Source organism: Bos grunniens, chromosome 24 (genome assembly GCF_055505025.1).
Source record: "Bos grunniens cultivar Pamir isolate PY7600 chromosome 24, Bosgru_T2T1.0, whole genome shotgun sequence".
NCBI lineage: Eukaryota > Metazoa > Chordata > Mammalia > Artiodactyla > Bovidae > Bos > Bos grunniens.
This window is the reverse complement of record NC_141188.1, coordinates 43,650,845-43,657,415: the sequence shown is the minus strand read 5'-3', so window position 1 is coordinate 43,657,415 and position 6,571 is coordinate 43,650,845. Positions and strand designations below refer to the sequence as shown.

The 6,571-nt window shown below is 48.1% G+C and overlaps 1 long non-coding RNA gene across 1 annotated transcript; it reads right to left on the bottom strand.

Annotated features, from left to right (window-relative positions):
• Positions 1 to 1,018: 1,018 nt before the first annotated feature.
• On the bottom strand, positions 1,019 to 6,368 carry LOC147346150 (uncharacterized). Its single transcript, XR_015153338.1, has 2 exons — positions 6,198 to 6,368; positions 1,019 to 2,351 (listed from the first exon to the last, which is right to left on the bottom strand). It is a non-coding gene; the product is annotated as an uncharacterized LOC147346150 (long non-coding RNA).
• Between the last annotated feature and the right edge of the window lie 203 nt (positions 6,369 to 6,571).

Below are 6,571 nucleotides of genomic sequence, written 5' to 3'. Positions count from 1 at the left end.
ATCGGCCATCATGATGGGAGGAGAGGAAAAGTCACTAGACCAGCTGCTGACCATGGCGAGGCTGCAAGGAAGGCTGGGGAGCCTTTGGGAAGCAGAGGACTGTTGAGTGACACGCAAGGTCACGGGATTCTGCCTAAGAGGCTGCAGTGAGCTTTCAGGACTCTGCTGGCTCCAGAGCCCTTCAGGCAGCCACGCAAGATCCGGCTCATGGCCATGGAGCCCTAAGTGCTGGGGAGGACACCAGCTTCCCTGCACAGGACCCTTAGAGAGGCAGTGCCAGAAGACAGACCCCAAGTCTGGCCTGAAACACCAAGGGACTGGCTCCACTTCCTGCCCCCACCCACCTTCACTGCCAGTGCCTGAGTGCTTCCTCTGTTTCATTAAGATGAGTGCTTCATCAGAGACTGTCTTTACCATCAGGGATGACCTTCCCTTCTGCAAACGAAGGCTCATGGGAGAGCATCTCAGTCCAAGGGGAGGCAAGTGGAAGAAGCACACTGCCCAGAAAATAAGAACTTTCTGGTGGGGTTTGCCCAAATCTAATAACACTTTCCAGGCTTCCCTGGAAGCCCTGTGGTAAAGAATCTGCCTTCAATGTAGGAGACAATGCAAGAGACGAAGGTTCGATGCTTGGGTGGGAAAGATCCCCTGGAGGAGGGCATGGCTATCCACTCCAGTATTCTTGCCTGGAGAATCCCATGGACAGAGGAGCCTGATGGGCTACAGTCTATAGGTCACAAAGAATCAGACATAATTGAAGCAACTTAGCATGCATGTACCCAATAACACTTTCCATTCCCTGGGCAGGTGAGATCAGAAACCCCCTCAACCACCAAGGGAAGGAGGCCCCCAGCCCTGGCCCTGGCTCCCCTCCCGCATCCCAAGATGTCCTGTGGTTACTCTAAAGCAGACCACTGGGCCCCATACGATCCTAGCTCCTGGCTGGAATGTCGGCCACTGGCCTTGCCTTTTGACTCCACAGGAGCTGAAGAGAGAAAATGAACACTGCATTTAAAATGCTCTGGTGGATTTTTATAAATTTTTTAATTCACTTTTTCCTCTCTTAGCACCATCTCCCTTCAGTTCAGTTCAGTCACTCAGTCATGTCTGATTCTTTGTGACCCCATAGACTGCAACATGTCAGGCTTCCCTGTCTATCACTAACTCCAGGAGCTTACTCAAACTCATGTTCATCAAGTCAGTGATGCCATCCAACTATTTCATCCTCGATGATCCCCTTCTCCTCTTCAATCTTTCCCAATATCAGGGTCTTTTCCAATAAGTCAGTTCTTCGCATCAGGTGGCCAGAGTATTGGAGTTTCAGCTTCAGCATCAGTCCTTCCAATGAATATTCAGGACTGATTTCCTTTAGGATGGACTGGTTGGATCTCCTTGCAGTCCAAGGGACTCTCAAGAGTCTTCTCCAACACCACAGTTCAAAAGCATCAATTCTTCGACACTCAGCTTTCTTTATAGTCCAACTCTCACATCTATACACTACTACTGGAAAAACTATAGCTTTGACTAGACAGACCTATGTTGGCAGTAATGTCTCTGCTTTTTAATATGCTGTCTAGGTCAGAGCGAGCATCTTTTAATTACATGGCTGCAGTCACCATCTGCAGTGATCTTGGAGCCCCAAAATATAAAGCCTCTCACTGTTTCCACTGTTTCCCCACCTATTTGCCATGAAGATGTGACCAGATGCCATGATTTTAGTTTTCTGAATGTTGAGTTTTAAGCCAACTTTTTCACTCTCTTCTTCATTTTCGTCAAGAGGCTCTTTAGTTCTTCTTCACTTTCTGCCATAAAGTGGTATCATCTGCATATCTGAAGTTATTGATATTTCTCCCAACAATCTTGATTCCAGCTTGTGCCTCATTCAGCCCAGCATTTCATATGATATACTCTGCATATAAGTTAAATAAGCAGGGTGACAATATACAGCCTTGATGTACTCCTTTTCCTATTTGGAACCAGTCTGTTGTTCCTTGTCCAGTTCTAACTGTTAGTTCTTGACCTGAATACAGATTTCTCAGGAGGCAGGTCAGATGGTCTGGTATTCCCATCTCTTGAATTTTCCACAGTTTGTTGTGATCCACACAGTCAAAGGCTTTGGCATAGTCAATAAAGCAGAAGTAGAAGTTTTTCTGGAACTTTCTTGCTTTTTCTCCTTTACCTCACATACTGGTAAAGGAGACATGAGAGAGGAAAAAAAGTCCTGTTTTGAAATTGTGTTTATGATTCTCCATCCTTGAACAAGGATGTTTTCAAAGTCCAGACAGATGGTTCAAGCTTCCAAAACCTCCACACTTACATCATCTCTATTTTTGGAGTCATGTTGGAAGTAGCTGGCAGGAAGAAAAAATAGTTGAAATCAGGGAGATCCCAGAACATCCAGGATGTATGGTCAACAAATCTCTGGTTTTTGCAGCGGTGAGCCCTAGCACCGGCCGGCAAGGGCGTGGGGAGTGGGGACTTCTCTGTACCTGTCAGCGCTCTGAGGACCAACTCCATCAACCATCTCTGGGTCTCTCTCCAGCTCCCTGCCTTTATCTTTCACCTCATTCTCTGTCCCATGGAAGTTTTTTCTAGTTAAATTGCTAAACTTTATTCTTTTTAAAATTGAAGCATAATGGACATGTGTTGTATTAGTTTCTGGTGTATGATATAATAATTCAATATTTGTATATTTTGCAATATGATCACCATAACAGTCTAGTTAATATCCATCACCTCACATAATTGCAGAACTTTTTTTTTCCTTGTGATGAGAACTTTAAAAATCTACTTTCATGGCAGCTTCCAAATTTGCAAAACGGTATTACTGACTAGAGTCACCACGCTGATGCTGTACGTCACAGCCCCGGGACTGACTGACTTTATAACTGCAGGTCTGTACCTTTTGATCTCCTTCATTTCACCCACCCCCTACTCCAGCCTCTGAGAACCACCAGTCTGTTCTCTACATGAATGAGGTTTTTTTTTTCTTTTTTAGATTCCACAAATAAGTGAGATTATATGTCATTTGTCTTTCTCAGACTAATTTCACTTAGCATAATGCAAGGTGCATTATTGTGATCCGTGTCACAAATGGAAGGGTTTTGTTCTTTTAGATAGCTAAATAATGTTCTCCTGTATATGTATACTGCAATTTCTCTATCCATTCTACCCATTGATGGATACTTCAGTTTTTTCCATGTCTTAGCTATTATGAATAATGCTGCCATGAACATGAAGGTGCAGGTATCTTTTCAAGTTAGTGTTTTCATCTGCTTCTGATAAACACCCAGAAGTTGAATTACTGGATCCTATGGTAGTTCTGGGCTTCCCCCATGGCTGAGAGGTAAAGAATCTGCCCACAATGCAGGAGACACAAGAGACATGAGTTCAATCCCTGGGTTGGGTGATCCCCTGAAGGAGGGCATAGCAACCCACTCTAGTATTCTTGTCTGGAGAATCCCATGGACAGAGAAGCCTGGCGGGCTATGTCATAGAGTAGCAAAGAGTTGGGCATGACTGAAATGATTCAGCACGAACATGGTAGTTCTGCTTTTAATTTTTTGAGAAATCTCTGTACTCTTTTCTACAATGGCTGCACCAAATTACATTCCCATCAGCAGTGCACAAGGGCTCCCTTTTCTTCACATCCTCACCAAAACTTGTTATCTCTTGTCTTTTTTATAATAGCCATTCTGACAGGTGTGAGGTGATACCTCATTGCAGTTTTTGTTTGCATTTCTGTGTCAATTAGTGATGCTGAGTATCTTCTCATGTATCTCTTGGATATCTGTATATCTTCTTTGGAAAAATATCTATTCAGATCCTCTGTCTGTATTTTAATTGGATTTTTTAGGTTAGTTTTTTTTGTTTTTTTTTTTACTATTGAGTTAGTGAGTTCTTCATATTTTTGGATATTAACCCTTATGAGATACATGACCTGCAAATACTTTCTCCCACTCATTAGGCTGCTTCTTCATTCTGTCAATAATTTCCTTTCCTCTGCAGAAGCTGTTTAGTGTGTTAGGGTCCCACTTGTTGAATTCTGAACTCCTGGAAGTATGGGAATTCAGTACCACCAGTGGCGGTCAGTCCAGCACTGACCAGCCGGAGACTTGGTACATTTTACCTCAGTTCTGCAAAACTTTGCTCCCCTGGTACATGGTAAATCCTCAGTAAACCTCAACTGTTATCCATTTCAGTCTTTCTGCAGATTCTGAACCAAATGAAAAGTAGGCACTGGGCATCACGTAGAAACCCAAACAAGATCATTTGACAGAGATCAAAGCACATTTCCCAACTCCGTTTTCTTCAGCTGAGACTTTGGGAAACATCAAAAGGGAGAGTTGGGGCTGTAGAGTGGTGCCTGCCTACCACACAGGGATGCTGTGACCTGCCCTGCACCTGCCAGAGGACAGAGCTCCCAGGAGCCCAAAAGGGAGAGAGCTCATGGGTCAGGCAACCCCAGGTTCATCTACTGTCTGGAAACACACGTGACAGGGGAGGCTTGTAGCCAGAAGGTAGATTCAAGGTGAGGGGAGACAGAGAGAGCTAAGCCATGCATCCTCCTGGGGTGGAGGGGACCCTCCTCTGGCCATGGGATTCTCCAGACAATGTACTGATGGTGGGAATGTAAAATGGTGCGGCCGTTGTGGAAAAGAGTACAGAGATTTCTCAAAAAATTAAAAGTAGAACCACCATGTGCATGCTGAGTCATTTACGTCATGTCCACCTCTTTGCGACTCTATGGACTGTAGTCCACCAGGCTCCCCTGTTCATGGGATTTACCCCCCTCTGTGGGTGAGCAGGGGCCCAGGAGGGGAGGAGGCCCCCTTCTGCTGGGGCCTGGGTTTATTGTTTGTAGTCCTCCTGGCAGAGGACAAGTACACGTGGTCTCTCTCACAAAGAGAGTCCCTCACATGAACGTGAGCGCCCTGGACACACACGTGCTGGGATGCGTGTGACCCCAGGTGCCCCAGTGTCGTCCAGCCACAGGTGGAGTCTCCGCGTTTCTCATCTGACGTCTCTGAACCCCTACACTCCCCTCCAGAGAGCTTGCACTGTTTTCTTCAGCTGATTTGTCTCTTTCAAAACAAAAGTACCTTCAAAGGACTGCCCTCCCACTGGGAGAAATACTCCCGAAGGCCCTGGGCTCTGAAAAACAGAAAACGCTCCAAACACCCCAGTGTCAGGCCTCTGAGAGCTTCTTCTCAGGGTGGGAGAGGGTTGGAGGGCGCCTTCAAAGGACGTCCCATCTGGAAAGGGCAGGGCACGGGGGTGTTTGGACAACCCTGGGCACAGGAAATGTGAATTCTTCAAAAACAAACAAAAACAAAGCAAGCAACAAGAGGAAACTGCGTGATGATCCAGAGCGACCTGAGTGGAGCCACATGTGTCTTCCGGGGAACAGAGCCTGAGCCTGTTTTGTGCACAGCTGAGCCCTCCCAGCCCTGAACTCATGCAGGCAGCTCTGGACAGACCCCTCAGGCTCCCATCAGTGCCCCAGGGCCACGGCTCTTGGTCCTTCTGCAGCGGCCCCCTCCTTCCCTGGGCCCCTCACCACGTGACCTACAGGGGGAGTTTCCCCACCACCGGGCAAGCAGTGCCAAGTCAGAGGCAGATGTGGGCTGGAGAGGGAGGGGCAGAGGGTGGGCATCGGCCCCACCAGTGTGCAGTGAGCCTGAACCACCTCCTGTGAGGCCAGCTCCTCCCAGCGTGGACCCTTCTCCCCATCTGAGGACTGCTCTCTGCAGGGACCCCCAGTACCAGCTGCCTCTGAACTGAGGGACAACCTGTATTTGACAAGGTGGAGAAGAGGGAAGCGTTAACTTCGAGTGTTGTTGCCCCGGCCTGAGGCTCCTGTCTATGGCTGCTCTGTCCCAGGGGAACGAAAGCTAGGATTACAGACAGTTCACTGCCAGGGACCCAAACAGGCCAGCCCGGCCACGCTACAGACAAGCACCGAGGTCTGACTCTGGGGGGCTGTGGCCCTGTCACCCTGACTCTCCCAGGCCTCTCACAGCAGCTGTGGTCGGCCGTGCTATCCTCCATTCTGTCCATAACATTCGGACCATCGAAACGGTGCACGTGGGTCCGTTCTGGTTGGGTGAGACCTCACCCAGGTCCCCTGCACACAGAGTATAACAAATAATAAACAGGTCTTAACTGGCAGATGCTACAAACTACAGAAAGCTCACCAGACATCCCGACCAGGCCAGACCTGCCCTTCTTGGAAAACCTTCTCTTGGAACCCTCAAAAGCGTTCTGCGATGCTCCCCAGATGGTTGTGCAAGGAGCCAACAGAGCTGAGCCCGGGCGGGGGAGGGCAGCGGCCAGAAGGCGCCAGCCGAGCGAGCCCCAGGCCTCGGAACTATCTGTGCTCTGCAAGGCCTTCAGCCAAGGGAGACTTTTTGGAATGTGGACACAGGACACATGGAGCACTGTTAATGGGAGGCGAGTCAGTGCAGTTCATGGAAAAACGTTTTAAGGAGAAGAGCATTTGGCAATTTCCCTGAGTGGGAAACAAGCCAAGAGAAATTAGACAGGGGACCCCAGGGGCAGGAGCCAGCAC